The sequence below is a fragment of the Gossypium hirsutum genome, chromosome A08 (assembly GCF_007990345.1).
Source record: "Gossypium hirsutum isolate 1008001.06 chromosome A08, Gossypium_hirsutum_v2.1, whole genome shotgun sequence".
NCBI classification, from domain to species: domain Eukaryota; kingdom Viridiplantae; phylum Streptophyta; class Magnoliopsida; order Malvales; family Malvaceae; genus Gossypium; species Gossypium hirsutum.
In genome coordinates, this window is record NC_053431.1 from 92,534,111 (window position 1) to 92,556,951 (window position 22,841).

A 22,841-nucleotide genomic window follows, 5' to 3' on the forward strand; every position below is an offset into this window, starting at 1 on the left:
ATTTGCTATTAATTTAGTTCCAGGGACTGATCCGATAGCTATCGCACTGTATAGAATGGCACCAACAGAGTTGAAAGAATTAAAATCATAGTTACAGGAGTCGATAGACCGTGGGTTCATTTAACCGAGTGTGTCATCTTGGGGTGTGCCAGTTCTATTTGTGAAAAAGAAAGACGGGACACTAAGACTATGTATCGATTACAGATAGCTAAATAAGGTTATTATAACAAACAAATATTTGTTACCTTATATTGATGATTTGTTCAACCAGTTGAAAGGAGCTACTATATTCTCAAAGATTAATCTCAGATCAAGTTATTACCAGCTTCGGGTTAAAGAACTACATACGGTCATTACGAGTTCCTTGTGTAATAGCCCAATTTTGGGCCTAGTCGAAAATGTGGTTTTAGAACCACTATTTCAGGGCTGGAGAAATTATTTTTATTGATATTTTATGTGTTATAGCATGATTATATGAGTGCATGAAAGTTTTGGTGAAATAATTTTAGCAATTTCATGCTTAGTTGCGAAAAAGGACTGAATTGCATAAAGGGAAAAAGTTTTGTTTTGCTAGCTAAATATGTTAAATAGCTAGAGAACCAAAATTTGGGGTGTTTAAAATGCAAACAGACCTTAAATAGGGTGCTTGGCTGGCCATAGGGAGAAAGAGTTTGAAAAGTCAAAGTTGTGGGTATTAGGTAGATTTTTTTTTTGGAATTAAAATAAAACAAAAAGAAAAAGATGTCATCTTTTCATCTCGAAAATACCAGCAAAATAGGGGTTTTGAAAGCTCAAAATTTAGCAACTTCTATCCCTTGCAAGTAAGTGATTTTGATGACTTTTCTTGATGATTTTTACATTTTTGGGACCCCTAAAGCTTAATCTAGCTATTGAGGGGACTATTTTGTAAAATGGTTGAGAGTTTAGGGTTTTGACATGAAAGCATGTGTGTTGTTAACTGAAATTTTATGGAAGAATAGGAGTCTTGGTTGTGTAATAAACAACTTTTTTGAAAGGATTTTCATGGAAAACACCTAAAAGGGTTATTTTGTAAAAGGTATAAAATAGGTTGTAATTGTGTGAAATAGTTGAAATTTGGGGTTGTCATCAGAGTAATAATTGGTTGGTTAGGCTTGGCTAATAAGGAAATTTGATAAAAATCAATTTCCAGGCCTAAGGGTAAAATGGTCATTTTGTGAAAGTTTAGGGGCAAAATGTTCATATTCCAAAAATGTGAAATTTTGATTTTCCAAATTTATTTAGTGATTAAATGAATGAATTTCATCATGTTAGATAAAAAAATCGAGATTTGGGCTTAAATCGAGAAAGTGCGTGGTTAAGGACAAAACGAGAATAATCAGCCAAAATTGCAATTGAGGTATGTCCATGTGATTAAATGAGCATGATATTTATGCCATTGTTATTATACTTAAAAATTTATCTTTCCATGATTGTATTAAAGTTTAGGTTGATGATATTGTATATGAGAAAGTGATGTCAAATGTAAATAACATTTATGTGTTGATTGAATTGCTTGGTTGTGGAAACTATTATGTTTGATGAATATTGAGATAGTAGAATTCCCGTTTGAACCTTAAGAAACAATTCGGATTTTGATTCCATGACATTCAGGTTATTTGTGTGCCAGCGTAAGACATGTCTAGGACATACATCGGCCTCGAGATGTAAGCCAGCGTAAGACATGTCTGGGACATGCATCGGCTACGAGATGTGTCAGTGTAAGACCATGTCTAGGACATCGCATCGGCACGGATATGTGAGAGTTGTGTAAGATCATGTCTGGGACATGGCGTCGACCTTGAATTCGATAGTCAATGTAAGACCATGTCTAGGACACGACATTGACTTGATGGATGAGCCAGTGTAAGACCATGTTTGGGACATGGCATCGACATTGTACCCTATGTTTGAGGCTTTGTGAATATCCGATAGCTTTCTAAATGGTTCAACGGTGAGAGTTATAGTTTAAGCTATATAAGAAAGGTTATGACCATATTATGAGTGGTACAAGTACTTACATGAAATTGATGAGTTGTGAATTCAATTCATGTTATATGATTAGTAAGGAATGAATATGAGCATGTTGAGTAACACAAGTATTTATGCCAAGCTCATGAGAAATGATTTCAGTTTATGATGCACATTTGGTGAAGATGTAAATAGGTAGTTCATGCCCATGAGAATGATTTTGTGATGACCTTGTGATTATAGGTCTATACTTATAATGTATGAATATGTAACCTTACCAATGTGGTGAAAATGAATTAATATGGTGTGATAAACTTAATATCGTTAATTTAAATTAAAACAGTTTTGGACAGCAGCCATAGTCCGATTTTGAAAATCCACCAAAAATTTTGGAATTTGATTTAATGGCTGAATAAAATATGAAATTAAATCCGTATGACTCTAGTTTCACATAGAAGAAGCGGTGTAAGCAAAAGAGTTTCATCTTACGAAATATTTAAATTTTTGTGAGACAAAGTCAAAATGACTTCGAAATCCCCTATTCTTATTTTATAAAATCATTTAAAATTGTAAAAAAATATTTATGGGTTATAATTATATTCTTATAATTCTTAATGAGTATATTTTCAATAAAAATAGATGGGAACATCATCCGAGTCCCGTATTATGAGATAATTAATTTTTAGTGAAGAGGGATCAGAACTGTTAGACAACAAAAAATGGGTAACTTTAAGGAAAAAATTTACTAATTGGTGCAACCAAAAATCCTTAAAATTTTTTTGTAAGAAGATATGTGAGTCTAGTTTTAGGTAAAATTAGCAGAACTTAATTTTGAGTTTCGTAGCTCCAGATATAAATGATTTAGTGACTATGACTCGAGAAAATAGCTTGACTGGAACATGAGTAAAAATGCAAATAGTGTTGTATTACCATGAGAAGCAAGTTGATAAATTGCTTCTTATTTTCATACGGTCTTACTAAGCTATAAAGCTTACTCCCTTCCTTTCCTTCCCTTTAGTGTTTTCAGGTTAGCTTGAGGTTGGAGATTGTCAAAGGCAGCATCACACTATCAAGTCGCTACCTTTGGAATAGTGAAGTATATATTAGAAATTTCAAGTGAGTGGCATGTATAAGGATCTAGTTGATTGCCATGTATCATTTTGCTTTGGCCAAATGTGTTGACATATATTGAGTTATATGTATATGGCCATGAGATGTGGCTCATATTGATTATGGCTTGTAAGCCTAGCTATTCATGTCATGTCTAATGTTTATAATGTGATTATATTTGTTTGCCATACATGGTTAGTAATATGACATGTGTGTAGGATATATGCTCTATGACCAATTGAGGTGGTCATAGTCATGTAGTAATTACACGTTATAAACACAACATGGTAATGATTTGAACATGAGTGCTTGATGGATAAGTTGGAAACCAGAGTATAATGGTAAAAATGGTCATCAAAATGACAAGTCTTATGAATGTGAAATAAGGAATCTAGACTTGGTATTGCATGATTAGATGCATTACTTGTAAGGGGACATGTTAATGTTAAGGATATGTGTTAATAAACAGTGTTTAATCACTAAAATGATGCCATGATTTGCGACTTTTTTGTGCATAAGGTTGTAAGAGATTATGGGTAACATGAAGGCTTGGAAAATAGCCTAAGTGTTGGCAACACAGATTGAGACACGGCCATGTGTCTCAACCGTGTGAAGGGCACGTCCTGGAGACATGGGCATGTGGCCCAGCCGTGTGGTTCGATGTGCATGCTCACGTCATAAACTGAGAGTCAACGGCTTGAGGACAAGGGCGTACCAAAGGCACACGGACGTGTCCCTATGTCCATACGGGCGTGTGACCCTAATTCATGGGAAAATTTTCTAAGTTTTCCTGAAACTTTTCAAAGTTCTCGGTTTAGTCCCGAATTAATTCCGATGAATGTTTTGGGCTTCATAAACCCAAATAAGGGATGACATGCATGTGTTTGAAAGGTTTTGAATTAAAAGAGATTTTATGGCTCGGTTTTTGCATGAATGTGTATGTTTAAGTCCGGTAATGCCTTGTACCCTGTTCCGGCGGCGGACATGGAAGGGGTGTTACACCTTGTAATGTCGTTTGGTCTAACTAGCGCCCTTATTGCGTCTATGGATTCGATGGATCAAATATGTAACACCCCTATACCCAGCTCGACCTAAGGAACCTGATATAGGAATATTACATTTGGCGCCAAAGTAATTTTGGCTAATCACTAATATATTTGAACATTAAAAAAATAATAAATTTTTATAATTTATATTTTATCCCCTACTACTTGGAACATACTTAATCTTCCTAAGTACATGTCATTCTATTCAAAATATTGAAACATACCCTCTTGGCACTTGGAGATGTGATGAGATGAATGCTCACAACGTCGATTACAATTCTTCAAAATCACTGTAACTAATCTGTGCACAGAAAACAAAGCATACGCTGATAAAAAAACTCAGTGGTATTTCTATAATTAGAATATTTAAAAATATATATATAATATAATAATAAGCACAATTAAATTTATAATGACATATTAATGTCTTGTATGATATCATAACTATCATTTTTCATTTATTAAACAATATCCTAATTCACACAATTGTTATATAAATGATTATTCACATATCAACCATATTTATTCGTACAATGGCATCAGTCATGCAGTACTCAATTCATGAATACATCATTTCATACCATACTCAATTCATGAGTATATAACTCATATACATATATTGTCAACATATGTCACATTCTATTTTCAATTCACTAAATCACTTCCATTTCTCATGTTATTTCATTTCAATATCAATTGTAAGACTTTATTATTCATTTACCCCTATTAACAAGACTCGGACTTGGATAGATACACGAATCCAACCAAAACACACCAGTTTGGCACCCAGTGCCTCATCGGATAATTCAAAGTAATAGATTGACACCCAGTGTCTCATCGGCCATGCTGAAGTAAATTGGTACCTAGTACCTCATCAAATTTATCCGAAGTAATAATTTGACACCCAGTGCCTCATTGACTCGTGGTCGAAGCATCCCTGGATTCTTTCAATCCTATGGCATGCCAACTATATCCGGCGCAGCCTGATACAGTTAATAGGGTTTCGGTTCACTTTTCAGACACAACCAATATTCAGTATTCCATTGTCACAAAACTCAAATTTCAATACCAATCAATAATTTCATTAATCACAAATTCATATAATCTCAATTCAATATCATGATAATAATAAATAGCACTCACCTTAATTACTTATCATACACATTAATTTAAAATACAACAAATAAAAATTTCTAAATTCGGATTATAGAAATACAAACCGTAGTTCTCGAGCTACTCCTCATTAATCTTGTCTTTTCTTTTCTTAGCTGAGGTCTCCGGCACAATGTTAGCTACGAAAATTAAAACAATTTCAAATCATTAATACAGACAATTTCATATTGAATATTTAAATTTTTATTCAACTTTTGCTCACATTTCAATTTAATCCTTAATCAAAAGTAGCTTTATTTTTTTTAAAACTAATTTCATATTTTCATTCAACTCCCACTTTAGACTAATTTCAACATTCAAATTTCACCAAAACCCTAATTTTGAAATTCCCTCAATTTAGTCCCTATTACTCAAAACTTATGATTTGTTTTACAATTCAATCCCTTTTTTACTTCTAACTTAAAATTCTATCAATTTAACCCCTAACACTTCAATTTATTCAACATGAACAACTTCAAAAAATTCACTAACTTCTAAAATTTCAATATAAATCAAGTAGTATTTTGTTCTAGGATTTTAAAAACATTAAAATTTTAAGAAAATTGACTAAATTGACTTACCACTTTGAGTTTGAACCTTAAAACCCTAAATTTTCTCCTTTCTTTTTCTTTTTCCCTTTTTCTTCTTTCTTTCCCCTGTTTCGTTCCCCAATAATATTATAATATAATATATTTTTAGTTATACAATAAGAACTACATGTATTATCATATACATATGATTATTATTTTTACACATGTATTTCACCAATACCATACTTTTGTCATAATTTTGTTTAATTACTTATTTATTTTATACTTTAATTATAATATAATATAATAATATTTTCTTAAATAATAAGTAAGTGTATATAATTATTACAAGTATACGTATAATATTGTTACACATGTAATTTACTACTACTATACAATTGTAAATTTTATGGTTTATTTGCTTAATTAGTCCCTTTACTTTTCTCTATTCTATTATTAAGCTTTCTCACTTTATTCAATTTAATTCTTATACCTAATTAACCTTAATTTAAACAAATTCACCTAACCAAAACCTAATTAACTACATTAGTAATCATCGTAAATATTTTTAATAAATATTTACGAATTCATTTTTTAAAAACGGAGACCCAAAATTATACTTTCCGATACCTAGTAAATCATAATATATACATGTTTTTACCCTATGCTTGGCATATTTTTGGAAGGATTATCATAAGATTTAATGAATTTGATGCTCCTAATCCTTTAATTGCATGTTTCATACTCAAGAGAGCCTAGGATAGCAAAAAGAGCAAGAAACGGGCCAAAAATGGACAAACTGGGTCTAATTCAGTGTTTCACACGGCCTAGGCACTTCCACACGGGTAATCCACATGCCCGTGTGTGACATACGGGTAGGCCACACGCCCGTTTGGCATGGTCGTGTCGATATTAAACCAAGTCAGAATTGCACACGGCTTAAGGACCTTCACATGGGTGTGGCACATTGTTATGTCCCCGTTGAGCCAAAGTCTAATTCTATTTGGAAAAGGCTAATTTTGGGCTATTTTAGGCATTCCGAAGTCTATATAAACACCCTATAAGAGGATCAAGGGGGACACGCAGAGTAGAAAAGAGAAAATACTCAAGGACAGCCATCGGAATTAGCTCGGAAGTAGGACCTACTTCAAGACTGAAGATCTCCATTCAATTTCCTTAGAAGTTCTTTGGGTTTCTTTATGTTTTGTTTTTTCTCCCAATTTTGAGATGTTTTCCATTATTATGAACTAAAATCCCCAAATACCTATGGGAGCTGAAACCTAAGATGGATCTGATTACTATTTGAATTATATGATAAATAATTGTTCTTATTCTTAATTGTGAGATTTAATCCTGTTTTAATATTTTAGGATATTAATTCAGGTTTTGATGTGCTTATTCAGTGGAGAAAAAGTCCCTGTTTAAGAGTAGATCGTTCATAATTAAGCGGAGTTGCATGCAATCCTAGAGATAGGACAACATAAATCTACCGGCTTAGAGTCAAATCTAATAAGGGAATCCATAGATCGAGCTAATGTGACAATAGGGGTTTTAATTATAAAGAGATTTCAATTAATCAACCTAGAGTCAGTTGTTCTTAGTCTCGAGAGAGATATTAACATAAATCAGGGATTTCTACGGATTAAGTCAAGTGAATAAATCATCTATTTCAGAAGTGATAAGTGAAGTCTAGGCGGATTCTTCCTTGGGTATTGTCTTCTCCATCAGTTTTCTAAACAGTATTTTTGAACTTTTACCTCTGTCGTAATCTTAGTTAATTAGATAATTAGTCTTAGTTAAAACATTCCTTTAATTTGTTAGGCTTGATAATAAAAAGATAGTAATTACTAGTACTTTTAGTCCTTGTGGATACGATATTTTCAGTCTCACCATAACTATACTACTGTTCGATAGTTGCGTTTGCCTTAGTCCAATTTTTAGTTAGTTTAGCGATCATTAAGTTTTTGGCACCGTTGCCGGGGACCAAGATATTAGCAACGCTTGATTTTTATTACTTTAGCCATTTTTACTTTTATTGCAATATACTTTTTGTTTTTAGTTTAATTTTTCTTTTCTAAATTTTTATTTTTAATTGCTTCTGGCAGGTGTCTCTAGTTTATGACTAGGAGGAACCCGTCAGGACCTCTGCTTTTTGACAGTGAGATTGAGAGCACAGCTCGCAGAAATCGAAGAGAAATAAGGCAAAGTTTACAATACATAGAGGAAGAGCGAGAGGATGATATCCGTACTACAATCGAGGAGATGGCTTATAATCAGAATAATCCACTACCTCTTATGGTTGTTGCAAATCTAGTAAATCAGAATCTTGCACCTCGTACTATGTATGATTATGCTAAACCTACTTTAACAGGAACTGAATCGAGTATAGTTAGACTTGCTATTTCTGCAAATAATTTTGAACTGAAATCTAACACGATTCAAATGATACAACAGTTTGTTCAGTTTGATGGTTTGCAGGACGAGGACCCAAACACTTATTTAGCAAATTTTCTAGAATTCTGCCACACCTTTAAGATCAATGGCGTTTCTGACGATGCCATTCACCTTTGGTTGTTTCCCTTTTCATTAAGGAATAAGGCCAAACAATGGTTGAACTCGTTACCACGAGGGTCAATCACTACTTGGGAACAAATGACCGAAAAAATTTTACTTAAATATTTCCCGCCAGCTAAAACGGCTAAATTGAGGAATGATATCTCTTCTTTTATGCAGATGGATTTAGAAACTCTTTATGATGCATGGGAGAGATACAAGGACTTATTGAGAAGGTGCCCTCACCATGGGTTACCTCTATGGCTACAGGTTCAAACTTTCCACAATGGTTTGAATCCTCAACTAGACAAATGATTGACGCAACTGCTAGTGGAACTATCAATAATAAGACACCTGAAGAGGCTTATAAGTTCATAAAAGAGATGTCACTGAATAATTATCAGTGGCAAGTCATGAGAACAAAGCAAACAAAAGCAGCCAGCGTTTTTAACGTCGATTCGATTGCTATACTTTCCAATCAGGTAAAACTTTTGAATAGAAAAATTAATGGTCTACTTGGTTCTACACAGGTTCATCCAGTAATGCAGTGCGATGCAAGTAGAGGTGGAACAAACAATTCAGAATATCCACCCTACGGTCCTAACATGGAGAACGAGAAAATGACTTATATGGGTAATAATCCTTGACCTCAAAATAATCCTTATAGTAACACTTACAATGTAGGTTGGAGGAACCACCCAAATTTCTCATAGGGAGGCCAAGGGAATCAAAGACCACCACCCCCTCCAGGCTTCCAACAACAAACTTACCAACAAGAGAAAAAGCCGAATCTTGAAGAGATGATGACAAAGTTTATTTCAGTAGCGGAAACCCATTTTTAGAACACTTAAATTGCACTTAAAAATCAACAAGCATCAATTCAAGGACTCGAGAATCAAATCAGATAGCTGGCTAAGATGATTTCAGAAAGACCACCAGGGAGTCTACCTAGTAACACCAAACCCAATCCAAAAGAGCATGTAAAAGCAGTTACACTAAGGAGTGGGACAGTGTTAGCTGAACCTGAAAACAATGAAAAATTTGGTGTTGAGGGAATATAAACCACCAATCCCATATCCAGCAAAGTTGAAGAAAGACCTCATACATGCACAATTCAGTAAATTTCTTGAACTTTTTAAACAGTTACATATTAACTTACCTTTTGTTCAAGCTATCTCACAGATGCCTACATATGCAAAATTTTTGAAAGATCTTCTAACAAATAAAAGGAAGTTTGAAGAATTGTTTACAGTGGAACTCAACGAAGAGTGCTCGGCCATACTCCAATATACACTGCCAACCAAACTGAAAGATCCAGGAAATTTTACTATTCCCTACTTAATTGGTAGTTTAAATGTTGAGAAGGCACTAGATGATTTAGGCGCTAGAATTAATTTGATGCCCTACAAAATGTTCAAGCAGCTTGGCCTTGGGGAACCAAAACCTACTAGGATGAGTATCCAACTAGCTGACAGATCTGTTAAACATCCTAGGGGTATTACCGAGGATGTACTTGTAAAAGTAGATAAATTCATATTCCCTGTTGATTTTGTTGTGCTTGACATGGATGAGGATGTTAAGGTGCCTTTAATTTTAGGTTGCCTATTTTTAGCCACTACTAGGGCTATTATTGATGTGGGTAACGGTAATCTTGTGCTTAGGGTAGGTAACGAAGAGATTATTTTTAAAATTTATGATGCCATGAGATTTTTTAGGGAATAAGATGACTCATGTTATTTTATTGATTCTATTAATCATGCTACTCAAGATTCTTTACAGGAAATCGTACATAAGGACACGTTGTAACTGTGTCTTGCCCAAGGAGAGGAGGTAAATGATGATGATTCTGCGATAGGTAAGGTAAAAGCTGAACTAAATTCTAATTAGCCTTCACTGAGACAAAAGAGCTACGAGGGTATTAAGGTAAACAATGAATTAAAATTAAAACCCTCTATTGAAGAACCTCCTAATTTGGAATTAAAGCAACTACCAAATCACTTAGAATATGCGTTTCTTGGAAATAATTCCACATTACCAGTGATTATTGCTTCAAATTTATAGCCAACTGAAAAGGACGAGTTACTCCAAGTGTTGAAGGAGCACAAAAGAGCCATAGCTTGGAAGATTTTTGACATAAGAGGGATCAGTCCTTCTTTTTGCACACATAAAATTTTAATGGAAGATGAATATAAACCTTGTGTGCAAGCTCAAAGGCGATTGAATCCTAACATGAAAGAAGTTGTAAAAGCTGAGGTAATTAAACTTCTAGATGCTGTAATTATTTATCCTATTTCTGACAATTCTTGGGTGAGTCCTGTGTAGGTTGTTCCTAAGAAAGAAGGCATGATTGTTGTGGCCAATGAGAAGAACTAATTAATCCCAACGCGAACAGTCACAGGATGGAGAGTTTGCATTGACTATAGGAAATTGAATGATACCACAAGAAAAGATCACTTTCCCTTACCGTTCATTGATCAGATGTTGGAAAGATTATCTGGGCATATGTATTATTGCTTCCTAGATGGACTCATTGGTTATTTCCAAATCCTAATAGCTCTTGAGGTCCAAGAGAAAACGACATTTACATGTCCATACGATACATTTGCTTATCGATAAATGCCTTTTGGATTATGTAATGCTCCTGCTACTTTTCAGTGATGCATGTTGGCCATTTTTGATGAACTCGTGGAAGACATTATGGAGGTATTTATGGATGATTTCTCGGTATTCGGTAACTCTTTCCATCTTTGCCTTGAAAATTTAAAACGAGTTCTAATAGGATGTGAAGAAACGAACGTTATACTGAATTGGGAAAAATGTCACTTCATGCTTCATGAAGGGATTGTGTTAGGCCGCAAAATTTCTAGTAAGGGAATCGAGGTTGACAAAGCGAAAGTTAAAATTGTAACACCCTGATTTTGGGCCTAATCGGAACAGTGGTTTTGGGACCACAAATCTGACGATGAAAATTTTATTTTTTATTATATTTTTATGGTCTGCGATTTCACGAAATAATTTCGTGAAAATTTCGTTCGAAAATTTTGACGTTCGGGCACTTAATTTAGTCAAAAGGACTAAATCGTAAAAAGTGCAAAAGTTGAGTTCTACATACTAGAGGTGTCCAATTGTTATGAAATTTTAAATTGAGGATCCTTAAATGGTAATTAGACCATTGGTTAATTTTTGGACAAAAATAGACATGAAATGGGTGTAATAAAATATTTTTAAGTTAAGGGTATTTTGGTAAACTAATAATTAAAAGAATTAAAAAAGGGAAATAAGCCAAATTAGCTATCATCTTCTTCATTCAACCATTTCTACCAGTAGCAGCCATGGTTAAGATTTTTTCAAACTCCCAAGCTCGTTTGTAAGTGCTCCCCAGCCCCGTTTTTAAAGTTCTTTACATTTTTGAAATCCCGGTAACTTGGTTAATCTTATTCTAGCAATAATTTAACCTAGGGTTTATATTTGGAAAAATCCCATAGGTGAAATGTGTTTATTTTTATGTTTTATGGTAGAATATGAAGCTTGAAATTGTGTTAAACAACTTTTACTAAGCTATTTTATTTGAAAACGAGTAAAACGACATAATCGGTAAAAATACCTAATGTTCATAAGTACATGTTAGAGTGCGAATTTGATGTTGCTATAGAAGGTAAAAATGACCAGCATGTCATAAAACATAAGGAAATAGGATGAAGTTTAATTTACGAGCCTAAGGGAAAAAATGTAATTTTGACAAAGTTTAGGAGCAAAATTGTAATTTTTCCAAAATATGATTTTCAGTTAATTTGAATAATCTGAGTCCTAATTATGCTATATTTGAAATGATAGAGCAAGGAAAAATCGAAATTCAGGCTAAAATCAGAAAATATCAGGTTGTGGACAAAATGGTAAAAATGACCATTTTCGCATATGAGGTAAGTTCATATGATTTTTAATAATGCAATGTGTAATTTAATGTTATTGCCTTGATATTAAATGAGATGTAAGTTCATGTGTAAATGTAGTAACATAATTATCATTTTAAGTAATTTAATGTTATTTATATGATATGATGATTATTATTATGAAATATTATACTTTGTGGATTATTATTTAGTAATATGCAAATTATGTGAGCTACTTGATAAGTATGAAATGCTACCAAGTATCGGTTCCAACATTCTGTGGAAGACAACAAAGATGTGTGATCGAGGAAAATCCCGTTTGAACCTTAGGAATAGATTAGGATACAAGTGACATGTCACTAGGATATTTGAGTTCTGAACTCGTTGAGTTGAGTCCGAGTTCGTGAGATGTAACTAGGCATTCGAACTCGTTGATTTGAGTCTGAGTTCACTTATGGATGCGAACAGCCGAGCTCGTTGAGTTGAGTCCGAGTTCACTTATGGGTGGGTTCATGGTAGCTTGGCTACACATATATTCCCCAGGCTATTGAGTTTGTCTAGCTGTGGGCATGGCACTTATGTGCATGCATTCCGTGTATCCGATTATATTTTGAGAGTTCAACGGGTAATTTAGCGAAGTATTCGTTGATGATCCCAATGAGATAAGCCATTGGTGAGTATGTCTTTGAGTTATGTTACAATTTGTACAGATATGTATACTAAACTTATTTGTGATGCCTTGACATGTGATGATCTATAATGTATATAGTATTTGGTGAATATTATGAAAATTACATGATTTGGAATAAGTCCTTGATCCCTGATGACATTGAGATTATGGATTTATGCTTATGAAGCATAATTATGCGTTCTTACCATTATGAATGAAATGATATTGTATGGATTTAGAGAATAATAGTAATGAATGAGTAAATTTAGCCTTGGCAGTTTTGGGTTACTGCAGTGGTGCAAATTTGTAAATTCACCATAAATTGTGGAAATTGAATTAGGGGCTGAATAAAATATGAGGTTAAATCCCAATGAGTCTAGTTTCACATAGAAGAAACGGTATATGCAATTGAAATTTATATTATGAGATATTTAAATCATTGTGAGACAGAGTCTGAATGACTTCGTGATCCCCTGTTTCAATTTGAAAAAATCATTAACAATTGTATAAAAATAATTATGGTCTGTAATATATAATATTAAAATCCTTAGTGAGTCTATTATCTAGAAAGATAGATTAGAGAATTATCCAAATACTGTACTATAAGAAAAATAATTTTTAGTGAAGAGAGGTCAGAACTGTTGGACAACAAAACAGGGGAAAATTTAATGAATAAACTGTACTAATTGGCTAAGCCAAAAATTCTGGAAATTTTATGGGAGAAATGTATATGAGTCTAGTTTCAAGAAAAATTAATGAAACTTAATTTGGAGTTCGTATCTCTAGATATAAATGAATTAGTAACTATAACTCGATAAAACAGCTTAACCTGAACAAGAGTAAAGTGTACAATTATGATGTTTTACCTTAAAAAAAACATGTGGGTAATTGCTTATTAACTTCATATGGACTTACTAACTGTAAAGCTTACACGTCCTCTCTACTTCTTCAGTTTTGATAGGTCGGCTTGGGGTTAGAGATCGTCGGAGGCAAAAACACACTATTAAGCTATCAGTTTTGGGAGAATTAATTCAAATATTAGAAATATCAAGTGAGTGGCATGCATAGGAAGTTGGTTTGTGATATGTGTTATTATTATGACTTTGACCATACGTATCGGTCTGCAATGAGTTATCGTATATAATCATGAGATGTGGTCCTTATCCATTATGGTTTGCAAGTTTAATTAATCATGCCATGTCCTATGTTTTGATGTGATGATATAGCTAGCTTTGTTTGTTATTGCATGATTATGGATGTGTAAGTGTTCATTTATGCCACGTTATATGTCTTTAAATATGAGTTTATGCATGTGTTTGAAAAGTTTTGAATCTATTTGTATGTTTAAGTCTGGTAATGCCTCGTACCCTATTCCTTCCTTGGATACAGGTAAGGGGTGTTACAAAAACTATTGAGAAATTACCTTCCCCCTAGTTCAGTTAAGGCCATTCGGAGCTTTTTAGGACATGCTAGATTTTATAGAAGATTTATTAAAGCTTTTTCTAAAATAGCTAAGCCTTTAACGAATTTACTAGAAAAAGATGTGCCTTTCAATTTCAATCAGGAATGTTTAAAAGCATTTAATACTCTTAAAGATAAATTAATTAATCTCCAATTGTAGTTGCACCTAATTGGAATTTATCTTTTGAACTAATGTGTGATGCGAGTGATTTTGCAATAGGTGCAGTTCTTGGACAGAGGAAAGACAAGCACTTTCAACCGATCTATTATGCTAGCAAAACATTGACAGCTGCACAAGAAAATTATACGGCAACTGAGAAAGAATTGTTGGCTGTGGTTTTTGCATTCGATAAATTTAGACCATATTTAATAAGTTGTCGTTTACACTGACCATTCTTCTCTTCGGTACCTCCTTACTAAAATAGATGCAAAACCTCGACTAATAGGATGGATTTTATTGTTGCAGGAATTCGATTTAGAAATTCAAGATAAGAAGGGAGCAGAAAATCTTGCAGCAGATCACCTATCTAGGTTAGAAAACCTACATCTCAAGGAGCTTGATGAACATGAGATAAATGACTCATTCCATGAAGAACAACTCTTTGCTACATCTGACTCCGAGGAACCTTGGTTCGCAGACATTGCAAATTATTTAGTTGCTAACGTTACACCAAAAGGGTTGACACATCAGCAAAAGAAACGCTTCTTTTCCGATCAAAAAAACTACTTTTGGGAAGATCCTTTTCTTTTTCGTATATGTGCAGATCAAGTCTTTAGAAGATGCGTTACGAAGTCAGAAGAAATTAGAATCTTGGAACATTGCCACTCAAGAACAACTAGAGGACATTACATTGGGACTAGGACCGTACATAAAACACTCAAATCAGGTTTTTATTGGCCCACACTATTCAAAGACACCAACAGGTATGTTACTTCTTGTGATAAATTCCAACGAACAAGTAATATCTCTAAACGTGACAAAATACCTCAAACGTACATGCTTTCATGTGAAATATTTGATGTATGGGGTATTGACTTCATGGATCCATTCCCTAGCTCATTTGGGAATAAGTATATCTTAGTAGCCGTTGATTATATGTCTAAATGGGTGGAAGCCCAAGCCTTACCTACTAATGATGCTAGAGTGGTGGTGAGGTTCCTTAAGAAACTCTTCTCTCGATTTGGAACACCTAGAACAATTATCAGTGATAGGGGTACTCATTTTTGTAATGCTCAATTTGATAAAACCCTTAAGAAATATGGAGTTTACCATAGAACAGCTACTCCTTACCATCCTCAAACCAGTGGACAAGTCGAAGTTGCAAACTGAGAGCTTAAACGTATCCTAGAAAAGACTGTAGAGTCAAATAGGAAGGATTGGGCAAAGAAAATAGATGATGCTTTATGGGCCTATAGAACTGCTTTTAAGACCCCCATAGGAACATCTCCTTACAGACTTGTTTATGGAAAGAGTTGTCATTTACCTTTCGAACTTGAACATAAAGCATTTTGGGCTATAAATTCCTAAACTTTGATCCTAAACTCGCAGGTGAAAAGAGATTGATGCAGCTGAACGAGTTAGATGAATGGCGAGCTAATGCATATGAGAACTCACAACTATATAAAGAAGCCACGAAGCACAGCCATGATGCTCGTTTAAGGCAACACAAGCAATTTGAAGCTGGAGACCTTGTCCTGCTATACAACTCAATGCTCAAATTCTTTCTTGGGAAGATAAAATCACGATGGTCAGGTCCATTCATAGTCCAAACCGTTTTTCCATATGGCACAGTAGAGGTAAGTCATCCAACCCAAGGCACTTTCAAAGTGAATGGACATTATCTTAAACTTTATAACGATGAGGATTTTAAAGACAATGGAGAGGAGATACGGCTCAGCGAATCTGCCTAAACATACCCACAAGGTAAAGTCAAGCTTAGACTCTAAATAAGCGCTCCTCAGGAGTCAACCCGAGCACTAACCCCACTAAATAACTTTAGTTTGTTTTTCTATTTTTTATAATCTAACTGCAGGTAATCACGGCACACACGGCCAGACACACAGGTGTGCCCTAGGCCGTGTGCTCACCACGGGTAGGAGACACGGACGTGTCTATGACCGTGCTAAAACAGGACAAACATTTTCCCCAAGACAGGATGACACACGGGCTGCAATAAATAGCCACGGCTGTGCAATACGTCCGTGAGCACAACACAGGTAAGGGACACGGGCATGTCCAGACCGTGGTGAAACTGTACTTTAATTCCCCAAAAATCAGCTAACGCATGGCATGTTAAATCACCACGGCCATGCGAGGTAGCCATGGAAAGCACACGGTCATGAACACGGGCGTGCCTGAGGCCGTGTGGGAACTTGCACAAACAACTAAAACTTTCAACAAGTCAGAATACAATACGAACGTATGGCACGGCATGCCAGAAAGCCGTGTGCAATCCTAATTACTAGACACGGGCGTGTTGGACTTACCACGGGCATGGGAGAAGCAAATGAAGCACCACATGGCAGTACGATATGGTCGTATCGGTCACACAGCCTAGACACACGGGCTTGTCCACAGGCCGTGTGCGATACTGACTTAAATCATCAGACCATAAGCACAAGTCATGAACACGGGCGTGGGAGAAGCGAACGAGCATGCACACGACCTTGGCACACGGGCGTGTCTAAGGGGCCGTGTGCGACATTGACTTAAAATTTCATGAAAAACACGGGCTAGAAGCACACCACACGGGCATGGGCCACGGCCGTGTGGACAAACACGGGGTTGGCATGACCATGGCCCCCTTTTATTCCCCTCCCCCAACCCTAATTTCTTTTCACCCCTATTTAAACCCCACTATTCATCCCTTTCACTCCCTTTACTATTCATCTCCCCTACAGCCGCCGCAAGTCACAACCTCTTTTACTTCGGCCACCATTCTCTAACGAGCCGTCGGTGACAAACTTTCCCCACTATCCTTTCCTACTCACACTTACCCCTTCTCCCTTCTTCCTCCTTGTTCACCCCCTCACAGCCACAAAACCTCTCCTCTCCTCCCTTTTTCCCCTGTACCACTCACACAACCACCCATACCTTCAACCAGTAACACCGACTGTTCAACTACCGTCCACTACCACCGACCACCACTATCGGTTCCCTTTTTTGCACCCCTAAGTGCTTTGCAATATTTTAGTTGTTTTATTACTATTAGTATTTTTAGTATTATTATTCCTATTACTTTACTCCTGTTTATCATATTAATTCCATACATTGTTATTGCTCCACTGATATTATTGGTTCTTGTTGATGATTTTATACCTAAGTTAAGTTTTAAACGTTCGTAGTACTCTGCATCTATATTTTAGGGTCATTTGTTTGTTGATTTAATACATATTTTGCTGGCTCATCTATATTCAGTAATCATTTAGTTAGTTTCTACTAGGGGTTAAGGGTCTACTATTTCATCTGCTTGATTAAAGTAGACTATGGCTGCTTCCTAGTTTGCCCATTATATTAATTTGTCCAAATTAAATTCTATGTTTACTTTCGCAGGACATTATGACAAATACTCGCGGGAAAAAGGCTACAGTCCCCGCTTCTAAAAAGCAGAAAGGCCTAGGAGCGACATCCTCAGGTGCCACCACTGAGATACGCCATGCATTCCTTCAATTTCCACCAGATCCCCAGGAGGAATTATTTCAGATTCTACATGCCTGACCTATTGGTGTGGGCCGATGCATCGGTTAGGCCGCATTAGAGCAGGTCCACCTAGCTGATTCAGTTTGGGCCCTCCTCGCTACCGCTCCTTGGGACCGCTTTTTCGACATCATTGAGGCGACATACCTAGAGCTCACCTTGGAACTTTGCTCGACCTTTCAGCTACAGACAGTTATGGCGAAGTACGATGACCTAGGCACAATCCAATTCCGTCTTGGCAGACTTGTGCAACAATTAAGTATCCTAGAATTTGGGGTCGCCTTGGGACTTTATACAGAAGACTTCATGGAGGCCGACAATTTCCCCCATCTCCACCGTCACATCCATTACGCACCCTTCTCTTGTTGGGCTTCCCTCATGCCTGCTACCGGCGTCTATGATCCTAGCTGTTCCAAGGCATCGGCTCTCTCTCCAACATTGCTATACCTTCACGCCCTTTTAGCTCACACCTTAACAAGGCGATGAGAGAGAACCGGCGTCGTTAACACTCATGACGCATACTTTCTATGAAGCATGAGGTAAGGGCATATTTTTTATCTCGCATACTCCATTGCCTTTTCCTTTCGCCATCAAACCGAACGGCACTGAAAGGGAGTCATCAGCATCGGCCCTTATGTGACTCGACTAGCTCGACACTTTGGGCTCCTGAACACATCAGCATAGTCCTCATCGCTCACACTCATGGGCCAGATGTCCCCACAGGGCATCTCGAGTATGCTCTACATGAGGATGATAGAGCGTCGTCGTGGGTTCGATCCTCCTCAATATCGACTAGCACGAGCCACTGATGAGGATGACCCCGAGGATATTCCTGACGATATCTCTTCATTTCATGAGGACCCATCGTCTCTGCCACCACCAAGACACCGACCAGTTCATTCAACTGCTTCATTAACAAAAATTTCTGACCACCTAGATCGATTTGAGCAATATTGTACTCGGCGATTTGACAACATAGAGGTGACTCTAGAACAGATTTGCCAGCATTTCCACATTTTGCCTCCAGTAACACCACTGGACGATCCAGCTGCCGATGAGGACTTTTGAGTCCATTTATTCACTTTAGTTGTTTTTCTTTTTCTTTTTCTTTTTCCTTTTATTTTTATTTCTATTTCTATTTTTTTATGTTCTAAAAAGACTTTGATTAGTATATTTTAAATCCCTGAATTCTATAGTTGTTCCTTTATAAGTAACCCTAACAACCCCATCAATATAACTCTCTATAACATCACTGGTGATATCGCAGTTTCAAAAGGCTCACTAGATTGGTGCTACTCAGAAATATACAAACAGACCCATGAGAAAAGAGAATCCACGACTGCCATGTCCTGCTCGACCACGACCATAGCCACCACGACACCGACCACCACGATAACCTCTTCACTGGGCGCTGTGATTATGGAACCCAACCTCTACCACCACCTTCACTCCTGTCTAATGTCACATGCACATCACTTTCAATGTCTATAAACCCACTTTCGCTCTTCCAAGGACTACATCCAAATTCAGGGCAGTTTCACTTCTCCCCCTACTCTATGATATTATGCTTATATTATTATTATATATCTTTGTATATTGAGGACAATGTACACCTTAAGTGTGGGGAGGTTCTGATATTCTGTTTATCAAAAAATCCTTGAATCATATCGTGTTCTTAAATAATTTTCTCATATCACTATTAGAATGGATTTTGATTGATTTATAATGGTTATTGATATGTTTTGAATTAAATCATAGGTAATTATGCTTTGAATGTTTAAACTTTAAGTCATTATAGAATCAAGCATGATAAGTTAACTTTTGAGTAGTAAAATTGTTAGGTTGTTTCCCTGAATTGAGGTATTATCTTGAAGTTTTGAATTTCCAAGAGTGACATCAAATACCTATAATTTTCATGAGATTTTGAGTCTTTTTGAGCATATATCTTTCTTGCTCACTTATTTTATTGGTTATGAGTGTGTCAACATTGATTTGCTATTCTAGAACTTGCATCGATTATACATGTCGAGAGCACACCTTTGAATTACTAAAATGATAAAGGCACTTAGGTTTTAACACATTTACCCCATAAAAAGCCTACCCACATAATTGACCCCTAGTGAACCTCTTTGAGCCTTAACCATTGTTTCATGATTTTCCCCTTAACGATTTACCCATGACTGAACCCTTTTTGATTCGTTAAGAATTTCTTTTTTTATTGACTCCCTTTTTATCGAGCTTTGATTTGATTAGTTACCTAACTATTTCCGTCCATTTTAGTTTCTAAATTATTATGTACTATCTATTACTTGTTCTTATTCTAAAAAAAATGTATATTTATATTCATTCAATTACATATTATTTTAAAGAGCTTGGATAAGTTAAAGTTCATATATTGAGGGAAAGCTCACTTCATCTTAGAAAGTTTTATTTCAGGCACATGTTTGCAATCAGTAATTTGTTTTTTTTTCTTCTAAGTTGGGTAATTTATTAAATTAATCTCAATTCTAACCCTCTTTTTCAACCTTTATCCACACCTTTAACCCAAGCCCCATTACAACCTTGTTAAAGACCTTTTGATTCGTGAATCATCTCATTTTTTGTGGTGAGGATTTGATTTTCATGCAAGCCTATGGTAATAACTTTTCATGTTTGACTATTGAATGTTTAATTATTGAACCTTAAACACTTTGAGTGATTTGAGTGAATCTTTAGTGAGGATATCAACTCTTGTCAATTTGGAATTAAAGGTGATTACCTAGAAAAAGGGGGAAACATATGATTTTATGATTAAAATGCTCAACTTAGATTGTTTGAAACTTTGATGTTCTTTTAGTTGAATTCTCAATGTGTGATTATCTATGGATTACTTCGAAACATTTTTTATGAGAATTATAAGTTAAGAAGAATTAATTTTAATTGTGAGTTGAAAATTTTTGCTTGAAGACAAGCAAATGCTTAAGTGTGGGGATATTTGATAAACCATAATATATACATGTTTTTACCCTATGCTTGGCGTATTTTTGGAAGGATTATCATAAGATTTAATGAATTTGATGCTCCTAATCCTTTAATTTCATGTTTCATACTTAGGAGAGCTTAGGATAGCAAAAAGAGCAAGAAAGTGGCCAAAAACGGACAAATTGGGTCTAATTCAGTGTTTCACATGGCCTAGGCACTTCCACACAGGTAATCCACACGCCCGTGTATGACACACGGGTAGGCCACACACCCATGTGGCATGGCCGTGTCGACATTAAACCAAGTAGAATTGCACACGACCTGAAGACCTTCAAACGGGCGTGGCACACGACTGTGTCCCTGTCGAGCCAAAGTCTAATTCTATTCGAAAAAGACTAATTTTGGGCTATTTTGGGCATTCCAAAGTCTATATAAACACCCTAGAAAAGGATCAAGGGGGACACGCAGAGTAGAAAGGAGAAAATACTCAAGGACAGCCATCGGAATCAGCTCAGAAGTAGGATCTACTTTAAGACTGAAGATCTCCATTCAATTTCCTTAGAAGTTCTTTGGGTTTCTTTCTGTTTTGTTGTTTTCCCAATTTTGAGATGTTTTCCATTATTATGAACTAAACTCCCCAAATACCTATGGGAGATGAAACCTAAGACGGATCTTATTACTATTTGAATTATATGATAAATACTTGTTCTTATTCTTAATTGTGAGATTTAATCCTTGTTTTAATATTTCAGGATATTAATTCAGGTTTTGATGTGCTTATTCTGTGGAGAAAAATTACTTGTTTAAGAGTAGATCCTCCATAATTAAGCAGAGTTGCATGCAATCCTAGAGATAGGACAACATAAATCTGTCGGATTAGAGTCAAATCTAATAAGGAAATCCATAGATTGAGTTAATGCGACAATTGGGGTTTTAATTAGAAAGAGATTTCAATTAATCAACCTAGAGTCAGTTGTTCTTAGTCTCGAGAGAGATATTAACATAAATCAGGGACTTCTACGGATTAAGTCAAGTGAATAAATCGTCTAATTCAAAAGTGATAAGTGAAGTCTAGGCAGATTCTTCCTTGGGTATTGTCTTCTCTATCGGTTTTCTAAACAGTATTTTTCAACTTTTACCTCTGTCGTAATCTTAGTTAATTAGATAATTTGTCTTAGTTAAAACATTCCTTTAATTGTTAGGCTAGTTAATAAAAAGATAGTAATTACTAGTACTTTTAGTCCTTGTAGATATGATATTTCCGGTCTCACCATAACTATACTACTGTTCGATAGGTGCGCTTGCCTTAGTCGAATTTTTAGTTAGTTTAGCGACCATTAATACCCATGACTATCGAGTCGTTACAGGATACTTCAGTCATATCTGGATAAATTTGTTGTTGTATTTAATGTTGGTATTCTAATTTACTCAAGGTACGAGATTGAGCATGCTCACCATTTGCAAATTGTATTACAAATTCTGTGAGATAAACAGTTGTACGTGAAGTTCAGTAATGAATTTTGACTCTGAGAGGTTGGATTTTTGGGACATGTAATTTTTGTGCATGGCATCTGAGTTGGTCTGAATAGGATTTCTGTAATTTTGAGCTGGAAACCTCCGAAAATTGTTACTGAGGTAAAAAGTTTCCTAGCCTTACTCAGATATTATAGATGATTCATTAAAAGCTTTTCGATGATTGCTTTACCATCGACAATGTTGTTATAGAAAAATGTTGATTTTGTTTGGTCAGAAAAGTGCCAATAGAGTTTAGATCGATTGAAA

The 22,841-nt window shown here is 35.5% G+C and overlaps 1 non-coding gene across 1 annotated transcript; it reads right to left on the minus strand.

Moving 5' to 3' along the window:
* Nucleotides 1–8,527: 8,527 nt before the first annotated feature.
* On the minus strand, nt 8,528–8,634 carry LOC121205773 (small nucleolar RNA R71). Its single transcript, XR_005900848.1, has one exon. It is a non-coding gene; the product is annotated as a small nucleolar RNA R71 (small nucleolar RNA).
* Between the last annotated feature and the right edge of the window lie 14,207 nt (nt 8,635–22,841).